A 16,702-nucleotide genomic window follows, 5' to 3' on the forward strand; every position below is an offset into this window, starting at 1 on the left:
TCGCTTCAATATCGTTTATTAGATGACCGGTTTCAGCACTCTGAAGGTGCCAACATCGGATCTGTGAAGGTGTAACATAACAGGTTTGAGGGAGGGCTTACATGAGTTAACTATATACCGGGTGATCAAAAAGTCAGTATAAATTTGAAAACTTAATAAACCACGGAATAATGTAGATAGAGAGGTACAAATTGACACACATGCTTGGAATGACATGGGGTTTTATTAGAACCAAAAAAATACAAAAGTTCAAAAAATGTCCGATGGGTGGCGCTTCATCTGATCAGAATAGCAATAATTAGCATAACAAAGTAAGACAAAGCGAATATTATGTTCTTGACAGGAAATGCTCCATGTGTCCATCATCATTCCTCAACAATAGCTGTAGTCGAGGAATAATGTGAACACCACTGTAAAGCATGTCCGGGGTTATGGTGAGGCATTGGCGTCGGATGTTGTCTTTCAGCATCCCTAGAGATGTCGGTCGATCACGATACACTTGCGACTTCAGTTAACCCCAAAGCCAATAATCGCACGGACTGAGGTCTGGGGACCTGGGTGGCCAAGCATGACGAAAGTGGCGGCTGAGCGCACGATCATCACCAAACGACGCGCGCTAGAGATCCTTCACGCTTCTAGTAATATGGGGTGGTTTTTTTTTTTTTTTTTGTTCTAATAAAACCCCATCTCATTCCAAGTATGTGTGTCAATTTTTACCTCTCTATCTACATTATTCAGTGGTTTATTAAGTTTTCAAATTTAAACTGACTTTTTGATCACCCAGTACATTACAATTATTACAGAACCACATACCTGAAACGTGGATTAACATTTATATAATCATATGTACATCATTGCATATGAGGCGGACGTGGGGTCACTGTCCATCTTGGTCCGCATGTCATTTCCCCCTTGCTCCTGTGCCCTTCTGTTTGCTTCTGACCTGGCATTCCTTAATTGCATGTGCCTATGCAGGTTTTCGTAGTTGATTCGTACCGTGCTCGTAACGAATGTATAGATGGTGAGAGACTTTATAGCAAGTTAATACGTTCTGTTTTAGCGCTTACAATACCTAAGACAGGTAAAGCCCAGCATACAGGTTTTAATCGCTCGTCACATTGTACCTAAGTCGTGTTATGAACAGCTTTCTGTGTGCATATTCCTGAGTCCTTATATGAATAAAGGTAAATGTGGTGTGCGTACTGTAAGACCTTCGGTACACACACCATCAGATTATTTGACTCGTCGCTCTAACGAAGTAGGCGAGTGTCAGCAACATGTCTCGTGGTCTTATCGTGGCGTGTTTATCTTCTGCCGTTAGGTCAGACGATAGAAATGCCACTTGCACGCTTAGAGTAGCAGATTGACGGTGACCAACTTTAAACAGAACTTGATTAATTTTCACACACATTTATTAAAGTAATGAAAAGCATACAAATTACTTAACTTGATTCTGGATGCTATTTAGAATTGACAATCTGAAGTTCCTTTGGTATTGGCACGTTAATTTCTCACATATATCTCTGAACACACCATGTGTTCACTGCAAAAAAAAATATCGCTCACTAAATTTCCTACTGGGCGTATTTCGGGCAGTAAATGGACGTTCACGGATAGCCAAATGGGCTCCATCCAGTGGAGATCGGGGATAGAATTGATCATAGGCGGCTTAGACACCACCAGGAGGGGAGGGGGGGGGAGGGGGTAGGTGCCTTCAGGTCCAGGTACTCCCCTACTAACAAGGGGAGGCCGCCAATTGTGAAATTCAGATTCGATTCATACTGCGCATAAGAAAAGCTCATGGCCAGAGGTGTAATGTGGCAAAGCACCAAGATGCACTTCTCAGCCGTTGTCGAGAAAACCGTAAAAGTAACCGTTGCGGTGAAATTAGCAATTTTCTACAGCGTCGTGACGCAGCGGTAAGCGCTCGGGTTCGTAATCCGAAGGTCGCCGCATCGAATCTCGCGCCATGCAATCTTTTTTTAGTATTTGTTTATATATATATATATTATATAATCAGTTGCAAAAACTATGCATATAATAAGTTGTTGAAAGTCGTTTCTCGTGGAAAAACTGGCGACTTCGAACATCATTATGTTTTCCGCATTCAGAGTTGTATTTCACAAATGTTATTAATTGTCTTCATAATGTTAACCACGTATAGTTAACGGAAGACGTAGAAACGGTATTCCGAAACGAGTACGTACAGCGTAAGTCAAACGTTCGAATTAGAATAGAGACCCCACGAACACAAATTTGCTGCGGCAGGTATGAAATATAAACTCCGTTACTCGCTCGTTACACTTGAAGGACAGATGTTGAATGGGCCGAAACGAGCCGCCGCATAACAGCATAGTTGCCTGCTAACTTCGAAAGAAGGTAGATGCGGTCCCTAGCGCAACTTATAACATCGTCGAAAATCAGTGCGGACGGGAGAGCCTTGGTATATATATATATATATATATATATATATATATATATGAATTACAAAAAACTAATAATAAAAAAAAATGCATGGCGCGAGATCCGATCTGGCGACCTTCGGATTACGAACCCGAGCGCTTACCGCTGCGCCACGACGCTGTAGAAAATTATTAACCGTAGAGAGTATTTCACCGCAACGGTCTCTTTTAACTGTCGATTTTCTCGACAACGGCTGAGAAGTGCATCTTGGTGCTTTGCCACATTACACCTCTGACCATGAGCTTTTCTTATGCGCAGTATGAATCGAATCTGAATTTCACAATTGGCGGCCTCCCCTTGTAAGTGCAAGTCTAGCGAAGACCCCTCGAAGGTAGATGGTAAATAATGTTCGGTAACGTGGCGTGTGTACGAGCGATGCGTGGGTTGTTTCTAAACAGGTCCAGAAGTTGTGGTGGGGTTTTGATCCCTCACGGAATAAGTAACTGACCACCCACCCATTGACCCACGTAAAGGCATGATATTTGGCGGTGGGAAAATGTTTGTCCTCCGGATGTAGAGACATCACCGGTTAGACCGTGTCTGGTGGCACTCAGAGACAGCAGGCAGTGATGTGCTGCACGAATCGCCAGGTCAGACCGTGGTCGCCATTGTCGAGTCGCTGGCAAAGGAGAAAGAGGGGAATCGGACTTGCAGTCTGGCAAACCACCTCTGTTACTTATAATCCGTGTTGTTTGCAAAATGTTTATTTATATGACCGGTTTCGTTTCATCTAGAACCATCTTCAGATCTGCTATTTCCGTTACAGGAATAACCCGTCCAAATACAGCAACTTTCACATGCTGAGTCACATTGATGTGAATAAACGTTTTGCAATCAAGACGGTTTATAAGTGACATTGTAAAATCATTGATTGCGACTGTCCCATCAGACATTATGTCTGTTTTTCCGAAACCACCTCTGCCAGCAGACTGAGTAGTGCTGTGCAGTGGGTATCGTTTAGGGTTAGCAAGCAGTGGGTCGAAATTATTTGCAAAGCATGTTGCTAGCCCTACTGGTGGCGCAAGGCCGTAACGAAATGTTACGGACCTGAATAACAGTTGGTATTAATCGATGAGAGCACTGGCGGAGGGTATACACAAAACAAGTTTGGAATCTAGAAGATGTAGTGCTGCGAAACAATTCGCATCCACGACATGCAAAAAGTTCTTTAAAAGCTGGCCGATGAAACCGAATTTTATTTCCATTTCTGCGTTCGTAGTGCGTAACTGCAAAATGTTTTGTAGAAGATCCACTGCAATCGCTGTAAGACGATTAAGACGCCGGATACCTTACCATGCAGACTACTTTTAGCAAATAGAAACAAATCCACCTCAGCCCAGAATCGAACCGTCGCCTCAACCCAACCCAACCCAACCCAACCCAACAATACTAATCCAAAACCCAATCCGCTGCACCAACTGCGCAACCTTGGCAGTGCTGCTGAGAGATATTTACTGTGCGCATGATTGCAATTGCCAGATTGCCAATCTTTAACGTTGATTTACTGCCCGAAATATGCACATTACGAAATTTGGTGACAGAAATTTTTGTGTTGCTAGATTGTGAAGGGCCGCACTGCGAAGTCTCAGCGAGCGAATTTTTCTTCATCCTGTGTATACCGAATCGAAGTACTGGTAGAGCGCAAATGTACATTCAGCGCATTGTACACTGAAGCGCCAAAGAAACTGACGCATACCTATTCAAGTACAGAGAAATGTAAACAGCGAGAATACGGCACTGCACTCGGCACTGCACAACAAGTATGTGGCGTAGTTGTCAGATCGGTTACTGCTGTTACAATGGCAGGTTATCATGATTTGAGTGACTCTAATCGTGGTGTTATAGTCGGTGCACGAGCGCTGGAGATGAAGTGGGGATTTTCCCTTAAGACCATTTCACGAGTGTACCGAATGTATCACGAATCCGATAAAACAACCAATCTCCGACATTGCTGCTGCCGGAATAAGATCCTGCAAGAACGGACCAACCCTTCTGCAAATTTCTGCAGATTTCAGTGCTGGGCCATCAACAAGTGTCAGCGTGCGAACCGTTCAAAGAAACATCGTCGTTATGGGCTTTCGGAGCCGAAGGTCCCTTGATGACTGCACGACACAAAGTTTTACGCCTCACCTGAGCCCGTCAACACCGACAATGGGCTGCTGGTGACTGGAAACATGTTGGCTGGTCGGACGAGTCTCGTTTCAGATTGCATCGACCGGATGGACATGTGTGGGTATGGAGACAACCTCATGAATCCATGGACTCTGAATGTCAGCAAGCGACTGTTCAAGTTGGTGGAGGGTCTGTAATGGTGTGGGGCGTGTGCAGTTGGAGTGAGATGGGACACCTGATACGTCTAGATACGACTCTGACACGTCACACGTACGTAAGCATCCTTTCTGATCACCTGTGTCCGTTCATGTCTATTGTGCATTCCGACGGACTTCGGCAATTCGAGCAGGACACAGCGACACCCCACGTGTCCAGAATTGTTACAGACTGGCTCCAGGAACGCTCTTCTGAATGCAGTCACTTCCGCTGGCTACTAAACTTCCCAGACATGAACATTATTGAGCATATCTGGGCTGCCTTTCAATGTGCTCTTCAAAAGAGATCTCTACTGTTCGTACTCTTAACGATTTAAGACAACCCTGCAAGGCGGTGTCAGTTCCCTCCACCACTACTTCAGACATTAGTGGAGTCCATGCCACGTCGTGTTGCGGCACTTCTCCGAGTTCGCGTGGGGCCCTACACGATACACAGGTGTACCAGCTTTCTTGGCTCTTCAGTGTAAACGCGATATACAGCAACGCTCAACTTGACATACATTACTGGCCATTAAAATTGCTACCCCACGAAGAGGACGTGCTACAGACTCGAAATGAAACCGACAGGAAGAAGATGCTGTTATGTGCAAATACTTTTCAGAGCATTCCCACAAGGTTGGCGCCGGTGGCGTCACCTGCAACGTGCTGACCTCAGGAAAGTTTCCAGCCGATTTCTCATACACAAACAGCAGTTGACCGGCGTTGCCTGGTAAAACGTTGTTGTGATGCCTCGTGTAAGGAGGAGAAATGCGTACCATCACGTTTCCGACTTTGATAAAGGTCGGATTGTAGCCTATCGCGATTGCTGTTTATCGTATCGCGACACTGCTGCACGCGTTGGTCGAGATCCAATGACTGTTGGCAGAATATGGAATCGGTGGGTTCAGTAGGGTAATACGGAAAGCCGTGCTGGATCCCAACGGCCTCGTATCACTAGCAGTCGAGATGACAGGCATCTTATCCGCACGGCTGTAACGCATCGTGCAGCCACGTCTCGATCCCTCAGTCAACAGATGGGGACATTTGCAAGACAACATACATCTGCACGAAGAGTTCGACGACGTTTGCAGCACAGTTAACTATCGTGTCGGAGACCGTGGCTGCGGTTACCCTTGACGCTGCGTCAGAGAAGGAGCGCCGGCGATGGTGTACTCGACGACGTACCTGGGAATGGCAAAACGTCATTTTTTCGGATGAATGCAGGTTCTGTTTACAGCATGACGATGGACGCATCCGTGTTTGGCGACATCGCGGTGAACGCACATTGGAAGCGAGTATTCTTCTTCGCCATACTGGCGTTTCACCTGGCGTGATGGTATGGGGTGCCATTGGTTACACGTCTCGGTCACCTCTTGTTCGCATTGACGGCACTTTGAACAGTGGACGTTACATTTCGGATGTGTTACGACCTGTGGCTCTACCCTTCATTCGCCGGCCGGATTGGCCGAGCGGTTCTAGGCGCTACAGTCTGTAACCGCGCGACCGCTACGGTCACAGGTTCGAAACCTACCTCGGGCATGGATGTGTGTGATGTGCTTAGGTTAGTTAGGTTTAAGTAGTTCTAAGTTCTAGGGGACTGATGACCTCAGAAGTTAAGTCCCACAGTGCTGAGAGCCATTTGAACCATTTCATGAGCCGTGCACAGCAACATGATGCATTCCAAGATGTTGTGTAGGAAATTGCAGACATCAGAAACTGAAGTAGTACGTTATTCTGCAATCTCTCGGTCAGTAAGCCTTCGATTGTTACGCACAACTGACGTTCTTGACATGAACGTTGTCGGTAGACGTCGAAGGAGTCACGAACGAGTGTCATGTTTAACTTCTGTCAGGCCATTTTTAAACCCAATACGACTTAAGCACTCATCACCGTGGGCTCTGCATCATTTCTATATCTACATCTACGTGATTCCTCTGCTCTTCACAATAAGTTGCCTATTAGGGGGTTCAGTGAACCACCTTCAAGCTGTCTCTCCACCGTTCCACTCTCGAACGGCGCGCGGGAAAACTGAGCAGTTAAATTTTTCTGTGCGAGCCCTGATCGAGATGATCATTTCTCCCTATGTACAGGGTGTTTCAAAAATGACCGGTATATTTGAAACGGCAATAAAAACTAAACGAGCAGCGATACAAATACACCGTTTGTTGCAATATGCTTGGGACAACAGAACATTTTCAGGCGGACAAACTTTCGAAATTACAGTAGTTACAATTTTCAACAACAGATGGCGCTGCAAGTGATGTGAAAGATATAGAAGACAACGCAGTCTGTGGGTGCGCCATTCTGTACGTCGTCTTTCTGCTGTAAGCGTGTGCTGTTCACAACGTGCAAGTGTGCTGTGGACAACATGGTTTATTCCTTAGAACAGAGGATTTTTCTGGTGTTGGAATTCCACCGCCTAGAACACAGTGTTGTTGCAACAAGACGAAGTTTTCAACGGAGGTTTAATGTAACCAAAGGACCGAAAAGCGATACAATAAAGGATCTGTTTGAAAAATTTCAACGGACTGGGAACGTGACGGATGAACGTGCTGGAAAGGTAGGGCGACCGCGTACGGCAACCACAGAGGGCAACGCGCAGCTAGTGCAGCAGGTGATCCGACAGCGGCCTCGGGTTTCCGTTCGCCATGTTGCAGCTGCGGTCCAAATGACGCCAACGTCCACGTATCGTCTCGTGCGCCAGAGTTTACACCTCTATCCGTACAAAATTCAAACGCGGCAACCCCTCAGCGCCGCTACCGTTGCTGCACGAGAGACATTCGCTAACGATATAGTGCACAGGATTGATGACGGCGATATGCATGTGGGCAGCATTTGGTTTACTGACGAAGCTTATTTTTACCTGGACGGCTTCGTCAATAAACCGAACTGGCGCATATGGGGAACCGAAAAGCCCCATGTAGCAGTCCCATCGTCCCTGCATCCTCAAAAAGTACTGGCCTGGGCCGCCATTTCTTCCAAAGGAATCATTGGCCCATTTTTCAGATCCGAAACGATTACTGCATCACGCTATCTGGACATTCTTCGTGAATTTGTGGCGATACAAACTGCCTTAGACGACACTGTGAACACCTCGTGGTTTATGCAAGATGGTGCCCGGCCACATCGCACGGCCGACGTCTTTAATTTCCTGAATGAATATTTCGATGATCGTGTGATTGCTTTGGGCTATCCGAAACATACAGGAGGCGGCATGGATTGGCCTCCCTATTCGCCAGACATGAACCCCTGTGACTTCTTTCTGTGGGGACACTCGAAAGACCAGGTGTACCGCCAGAATCCAGAAACAATTGAACAGCTGAAGCAGTACATCTCATCTGCATGTGAAGCCATTCCGCCAGACACGTTGTCAAAGGTTTCGGGTAATTTCATTCAGAGACTACGCCATATTATTGCTACGCATGGTGGATATGTGGAAAATATCGTACTATAGAGTTTCCCAGACCGCAGCGCCATCTGTTGTTGACAATTGTAACTACTGTAATTTCGAAAGTTTGTCTGCCTGAAAATGTACTGTTGTCCCAAGCATATTGCAACAAACGGTGTATTTCTATCGCTGCTCGTTTAGTTTTTATTGCCGTTTCAAATATACCGGTCATTTTTGAAACACTCTGTATATGGGTGCCAACAGAGCGTTTTCGTAATAGGAGGAGAAAACTGGTGTTTGAAATTTTCGTAAGAAGATCCCGTCGCAACCCTATGCAGATGGGTGCCAACAGAATGTTTCGTAATCAGAGGAGAAAACTGGTGTGTCGAATTTTGAGAAGAAGATACCGTCGCAACGAAAAACGCCTTTGTTTTAATAATTGACATTCCACGTATCATGTCTGTGGAACTATCTCCCACATTTCGCGATAATACAAACCGAGCTGCCCTTCTTTGAACATCCGTCAGTCCCACCTGATGCGGATCCCACACTGCACAGCAATACTCCAGGATAGGGCGGACAAGCGTGGTGTAAGCAGTCTCCTTAGTAGAACTGTGCAGTTTCTAAGTGTTCTGCCAACGAATTGCTGTCTTTGGTTTGCTCTACCCACAACATTATCTATGTGACCGTTCCAATTTAGGTTATTTGTAATTGTAACCCCTATGTATTTAGTTGAGTTTAGAGCCTTCAGCTTTCAGTTTCGTATCAGCGCACACAGGCAGTGGCTAAGCCATGTCTCCGAAATATCCTTTCTTTCAGGAGTGCTAGTTCTGCTAGGTTCGCAGGAGAGCTTTTGTAAAGTTTGGAAGGTAGGAGACGAGATACTGGCAGAAGTAAAGCTGTGAGGATGAGGCGTGAGTCGTGCTTGGGTAGCTCAGATGGTAGAGCACTTGCCCATGAAAGGTAAAGGTCCCAAGTTCGAGTCTCGGTCGGGCACACAGTTTTAATCTGCGAGGAAGTTTCACATCAGCGCACTCTCCGCTACAGAGTGAAAATCTCATTCTGTTACAGCCTTCAGATTTGTGTTACTTATCGTGTAATCGAAATTTAGTACTCATGTGAAAAACTTCACACTTTTCTTTATTCAGGGTCATAAAATGGCTCTGAGCACTATGGGACTTAGCATCTGAGGTGATCATTCCCCTATACTTAGAACTACTTAAACCTAACTAACCTAAGGACATCAGAAACATCCATGCCCCAGGCAGGATTCGAACCTGCGACCGTAGCGGTCTCGGGGTTCAAGACTATAGCGCCTAAAATCGCACGGCCACTCCGGCCGGCTATTCAGGGTCAATTGCCACTTTTCGCACCATTCAGATATCATACCTAAATCATTTTGCAGTTAGTTTTGGTCATCTTATGATTTTACAAGACGGTAAATGACAGCGTGATGTGCAAACAATATAAGGGGACTACTCAGATTGTCTCCTATGTCATTATTATAGATCAGGAACAATCGAGAGCCTACAGCACTTCCTTGGGGAACGCCGGATATTACTTCTGTTTTACTCGTTGGCTTTCCGCCTATTACTACGAACTGTGACCTTTCTGACAGGAAATCACGAATCCAGTCGCACAACTGAGGCGATATTCCATAGGCACGCAGTTTGGTTACAAGAGGCTTGGTGTGTCCCTGTAAAGGTATTCTTGAGTTTCACGCAAAACTTACTGCAAACTTGTTGCTCGTCTAATTCTGCCATCTCGAAATTCGCAAAGTGTGCGACACGACGTTCTGCTCAATACAGCACTGAACAATGACTAACAGACGTGCAACAATGAAACTTCGGCAGTTACGCCTTAGACAAAGGCGCGTGCACGGATGCCAACACACCATTAGTGCGAAATTACGAATGTTCCAAAATTTTTTGAACAGACCTCGTAATCGCCACACAGGATAAGAACAGAACCCTATGTGTGTACGGGTGTACGTAACTCATGTGTATTGCCTCTCTGTAGGCTGCACACACACCCAGAGTCCGCTTTCCACTGCTGAGTCTCAGAGGACTCTGGAATACGATGCTGCGATCGCGAGATAAACAGCCGGCACGCACCGGGGGTAGGAGGGGGGGGGGTCTCGTACACGTGTTGCGCAGTTCTCCCACACGTGGCTGGGCAATTCCGACCCGTGGGGAACATAGGAACGCCGTAACAAGCGCTACTTGTAACTTACTGTACGCCACCGCATCGGACTGGCAACAGAAAACGTAATTGTGTGACGGGGAAACGGAAGAGGCGGCAAACGCAGGCATTGCGTCCTCGGTACGCAACCGCTGTCGTAATCAGTGTAACCACCGCAAGTCAAGTGTTAAGTGATTTACCGTATTGGTCCGAATGTAAACCGCACATTTCCCCACAAGTCGGCAACGAAAAAATAAGATTTATTGAACTACACAGTCTGCCATAAAAATATATATATAGGGTGGTCCACTGATCATGTCCGCGGCAAGTATCTCACGAAATATGCGTCAAACGAAAAAACGAAACTCGTCTGGCTTGAAGGGGGAAACCAAATGGCGCTATTGTTGGCCCGCTAGATGGCGCTGTCATAGGTCAAACGGATATCAACTGCGTTTCTTTTAAAATAGGAACCCCCATTTTTTTATTACATATTCGTCTAGTACGTAAAGAAATATGAATGTTTTAGTTGGACCACTTTTTTCACTGTAATAGTCACAAACATATGGCTCACAATTTTAGACGAACACTTGTATCAGGTACGTTTTGTAAATTGAAATACAGAACGTAGGTACGTTTGAACATTTTATTTCGGTTGTTCCAATGTAATACATGTATCTTTGTGAACTTATAGTTTCTGAGAACGCATTGTGTTACAGCGTGATAACCTGTAAATACCACATTAATGCAATAAATGCTCAAAATGATGTCCGTCAACCTCAATGCATTTGGCAATACGTCTAACGACATTCCTCTCAACAGCGAGTAGTTCGCCTTCCGTAATGTTCGCAGATGCATTGACAACGTGCTGACGCATGTTGTCAGGCGTTGTCGGTGGATCACGATAGCAAATATCCTTCAACTTTCCCCACAGAATGAAATCCGGGAACGTCAGACTCGGTGAATGTGCGGGCCACGGTATGGTGCTTCGACGACCAATCCACCTGTCATGAAATATGCTATTCAGTACCGCTTCAACCGCACGCGAGCTATGTGCCGGACATCCACCATGTTGGAAGTACATCGCCGTTCGGTCATGCAGTGAAACACCTTGTAGTGACATCGGTAGAACATTACGTAGGAAATCAGCATACATTGCACCATCTAGATTGCCATCGATAAAATGGGGGCCAGTTATCCTTCCTCCCATAATGCCGCACCATACATTAACCCGCCAAGGTCGCCGATGTTCCACTTGTCGCAGCCATCATGGATTTTCCTTTGCCCAATAGTGCATATTATGCCCGTTTACGTTACCGCTGTTGGTGAATGACGCTTCGTCGGTAAATAGAACACGTGCAAAAAATCTCTCATCGTCCCGTAATTTCTCTTGAGCCCAGTGGCAGAACTGTACACGACGTTCAAAGTCGTCGCCGTGCAATTTCTGCTGCATAGAAATATGGTACGGGTGCAATAGATGTCGATGTAGCATTCTCAACACTGACGTTTTTGAGATTCCCGATTCTCGCGCAATTTGTCTGCAACAGACGTGCGGATTAGCCGCGACAGCAGCTAAAACACCTACTTGGCCATCATCACTTGTTGCAGGTCGTGGTTGACGTTTCACATGTGGCTGAACACTTCCTGTTTCCTTAAATAACGTAAGTATCCGTCGAACGGTCCGGGCACTTGGATGATGTCGTCCGCGATACCGAGCACATACATAGCACACGCCCGTTGTGCATTTTGATCACAGTAGCCACACATCAACACGATATCGACGTTTTCCGCAACTGGTAAACGGTCCATTTTAACACGGGTAATGTATCACGAAGCAAATACCGTCCGCACTGGCGGAATGTTACGTGATACCACGTACTTATACCTTTGTGACTATTACAGCGCCATCTATCACAAAGCGAAAGAAGTGGTCAAACTAAATATATTTCTCAACGTACTACACGAATATGCAGGGAAGTGCCGACCGCGAGTAGGGAGAGAGGACACAACGCTGCCGGCCGGGCGGCCGAGCGGTTCTAGGCGCTACAGTCTGGAACCGCGCGACTGCTACGGTCGCAGGTTCGAATCCTGCGTCGGGCTTGGATGTGTGTGATGTCCTTAGGTTAGTTAGGTTTAAGTAGTTCTAAGTTCTAGTGGACTGATGACCTCAGAAGTTAAGTCCCATAGTGCTCGGAGCCATTTGAACCATCTGACACAGCGCTGTGAGAACGGAACGGGACGGTGTGCGAGCAACAGCGACTCAACGGAAGGCCTCGGCGCTTGTTTTTTGACGTCACGTCAGCTAGGCACGGCGAACGCCAGGTCTGTTGCAGGCATACTCGTAATGGTGGTGTCTCCCTCTCTGACGCAGGAAAATGTGAAACTATTGGCGGTAGTTGACCAACACACACTGTTCTGTGAGATTTCTGCAATCAATTAATTGTGCAATTCATTACACTTCTTAACAAATGATGTACTCCTGAACTTAAATTTCCTTCTGTTTTAAGGATTGACACACAAAAACAACTTGATGGTCCAGCTGCAACAGAATTCGTGCTTCTTTACCTTATTTGTAAATCTGCGGAAGTTACGTTTGTACTGGTTTGCTTTTACAAGAAACTGTAAACATATTGGTGCTCTTCTTTAGGTATCTCGGTTGACTATGGGGTGAGGAGCACTGAATGTTAATGAAATATCTTGCGATTGTACGCGTAGGGGGAGGGGGTGGGCGACAGAAGAAGAGCCAGAAGAAAGATACTTGTTTTATCAAATAAAATTTTTTTATCTTATGAAGTTTCTCCTTTCAGTTGCAAGAGGGGAATATTTATCTTTTCTAATGTGCATGTTAAAAAAGTTTAAGCTCGGCAGTATTTTCGACGTATGAAGCTATTTTGTTTAGTGTTTAGAATTCCTTTCGTTGAAAACGACTGTAATCTAATGACTGTCACCAGTTGGACATTTACACATGCAAATTAGTTCACATTTCCAGTGACGATGTCAAACGAAAATAAATAAATAAAAGAAACGAGTTAATTGTAAGGCGGTGGGGTATGTTTCGATAACAAAATGGATCAAGTAAATATAGTTACTTGAATGTAAAATTACCGAAGCTTGCATTGGGGCAAAGCGTCTTCTCATATTGATCTACGTTTGTTTCGACAGGATTCAGTAATACAGAACTATGATCTTCATTTGTAGCTTTACGATAGTAAGAAAATCTTTCATCTAAATAAAACTGCAGAATCCAAAACAACGCCAAGCATTTTGTCCAAAAATAAGAGATTTATAGTGGTGAGCACGCCCAGGCGTTTCTGCCTGCAACAGACCTGGCGTTCGCCGTGCCTAGCTGACGTGACGTCACCAACGAGCGCCGAGGCCTTCCGTTGAGCCGGTGTTGGCGCGAGTCGGCGACTGGCTGGCGGGCAGAAGCAAACACGGCGTGCCCGAGGCCGGGCGGAGGTTGTCACGTGGTCGTGCTGGAGTCAGCTGGAGCTGGCCGGCAACCCCGTGAGCCGTGGATGTGCCCGCTCCCTTGGAGGGACAAGCTGTTATGGTCTTGCGAAGTGATGGTCTGGCATCTTCGCAAAATAACCCCAGCATCGAGACACCCAGTTCAGTACTCTAATTACTAAGAGCGCTTAATTAACAGTCATTGCGATCGCTCTTGGTACAGTAAGACGTTGCACGACGTGTGATGTGATGCTTGTTAGATTTCATTTGAGCTCTCCTACTAATCGTCTGCTCTGTTTGCGCATAATATTGATGTACACTCATGCTCATAAATAATTGCAGAATGTGGTGCCACACAACGTGGCACTATAAAAAACTGGCGCTAATAACATACCTGTAGGCACATAACGAACACACACGGCACAGATCTGTAAGTCCACAGTATCGGTTATAAGTTGAGAAAACCGTACCGAAACACATGTACTACAAAACGCCACTGCTTCCTGCGCATGTTCCCCAACATCAGTATGGAATATGATCACCATGCACACGTAGCCTACACAGGTCGTACAACGGGTTGGCATACTCTGGATCAGGTGGTCCAGCAGCTGCTGGGGTGTAGCCTCCCATTCTTGGACCAGTGCCTGTCGGAGCTCCTAAAGTGTCGTAGGGGTTTGAAGACGTGCAGCGATACGTCGACCGAGAGCATCCCAGACGTGCTCTATGGGGTTTTGGTCTAGCCTCCTGAGGCCCACGCTCCAGTATACAGGACTACGCAGTTTAATTTTTTTCCCGCTAGATGTCACGACTGAATTGCGCATTGCCTACTGTGGCAAGGCAGACCTGAGATCTGGCGATCAGGTGGGGAAGTTTTTGGAGCTCTTAAGTCGTATTCTGGAGTGCTACGGATGTTGTATGGAAATGGCGTCACAGAAGAGCAAGTGTATGAGTGAGTGCATCAAATGTAAGCTACTTATATGTGATTTAGAGTAGAAATAATTCTGTTTTTGTGTTCTTTAAGCAGTTACCTAATGTACACGCTTGCGCTGAGCTATTAAAACGATTTTTATATATGAAACATTGCCTCCAGTAACAGGCTACACATCGAAGTCCATTATACTGGATTTCACCTTCAGCTCTCTAGCAGCTGAAAGCTACTCGTAATTTTTATTGTATTATTTTATGCTTATTTTAATATATAAAAATTTAAATCTTTAGTGTTATATAACTATTAATGTTAGCCTGATATTAAAATATGCTATAACATTAAAAATAATCGTCATCATCATCTTCTTCTTAACTTTCACTGCTGTGAGTTATACTTGGTAATTTATTTTATGAATTTTCTGAACTGATTTCGATGTTTGGAATACTTTCAGTTGATGATGTTGAGAAAATTCTGAGCATTCTAGACTAATCTGATGCTGTACTTACCGATCGGGAGGATTTAATTGATCCGGATGACCCAGAATACAACACTTCTATCACTATTGACACACCAATCCATGTAGACGATTCTGATAATGAAGATCTACTTCTATCTGTATTAACAACAGCAACAACAAACCATCACCACCAAAGCATATTCAACAACCTACGTCATCAACACCAACAGCTTCTCGATTACGATGGAGACGGCAGAAGCATCTCTAACCCAAACAACCCAATATTTCCCAACCCACTTTGCCTCCAAATGAAACAAGTGAATTCACTTATTTGCAGTACTTTGAACAGTACAGTCATGACACAATACTGGAGACAGTAGTTCAAATATCGAATCAAACATATTTATCAACGAAAGGCCACCCTCTGAAATTAGAGCTCAAAGAACTAAAAGTTTCCATTGGCATTAGCATGGTAATGAGTTGCTTGCAGTATCTTTATATAAGAATGTTCTGGGAGGACAGATGGCATGTTCCAGTAATTAGTGACAACATGTCACGCACAAGATTTTTCACATTACGAACATCTATGAAAGTAGTGTTTGATGAAACTATGTCAGAGAATGAACGTAAAACTGATCACCTTTGGAAACTACGACCACTTATTGACAGAATCAGGAACGGGTTTGACACAAAGCAGGGACCAATACGTATGTCTAGATGAGATGAAGGTTCCTTTTTCTGGTGTATGCAGTCTCAAACAGTATGATCCGAATGAAACCAAATCCAGTTGGGCCAAATCCAGTTCGCCTGACAGTATTTGTTTTAGCGAATCCAAATGGAATTGTCATGGATTTTATTTTCTACCAGGGTGAAAGCACTTTCACAGAATTAACTGCTTCTGGATTCTCATTGGGAGTGTCTTCTGTACTTAAACTTACCGAAAGTCTTACACCCGGTCACAGTATTTACCATGATCGCTACTTTACAAGTGAAAACTAGTCAGTGAACTTCTGAGTCGAGGATTGCTATCTACTGGTTCAATCAACAGTCTTAGAATTCCGAAAGAAGCACGAATTCTGAGACGAGAAAGGACGGAAGAGGTTCCTGTGATACGTTAGCTCGACAAGATGAGAAAATTTGTGTTTTCAAGTGGCTGGATAGGAAAAGTGTGACCATGATGTCATCAGTCCATGGCATTGAGCCAACAGATTCTTGCATAAGGTACAGTAAGAGAGAAAAGAAAAGAATTCAAGTTAAAAGACCAACGGTTGTCAAAGAATATAATAGAAACATGGGTGGAGTAGACCTTGCTGACAGAATGATGTCTTATTGTCCCATCTTAGCTAGAACTAAGAAATGGACAATTAGGACAATTTTCCATCTTCTGGATCTAAGTGTTGGCAGTTCATGGCTGCAACTTCGACAGGACAAATGGCGCCAAGGAGTTTCCAAAAAGACAATTCCTCAAGTGATAAAATACAAGCTTTTTTCGGGGGGAAATGCTCATCTACAGCAATGACAAAAACTCCCGT

Source organism: Schistocerca cancellata, chromosome 12, assembly GCF_023864275.1.
Source record: "Schistocerca cancellata isolate TAMUIC-IGC-003103 chromosome 12, iqSchCanc2.1, whole genome shotgun sequence".
NCBI lineage: Eukaryota > Metazoa > Arthropoda > Insecta > Orthoptera > Acrididae > Schistocerca > Schistocerca cancellata.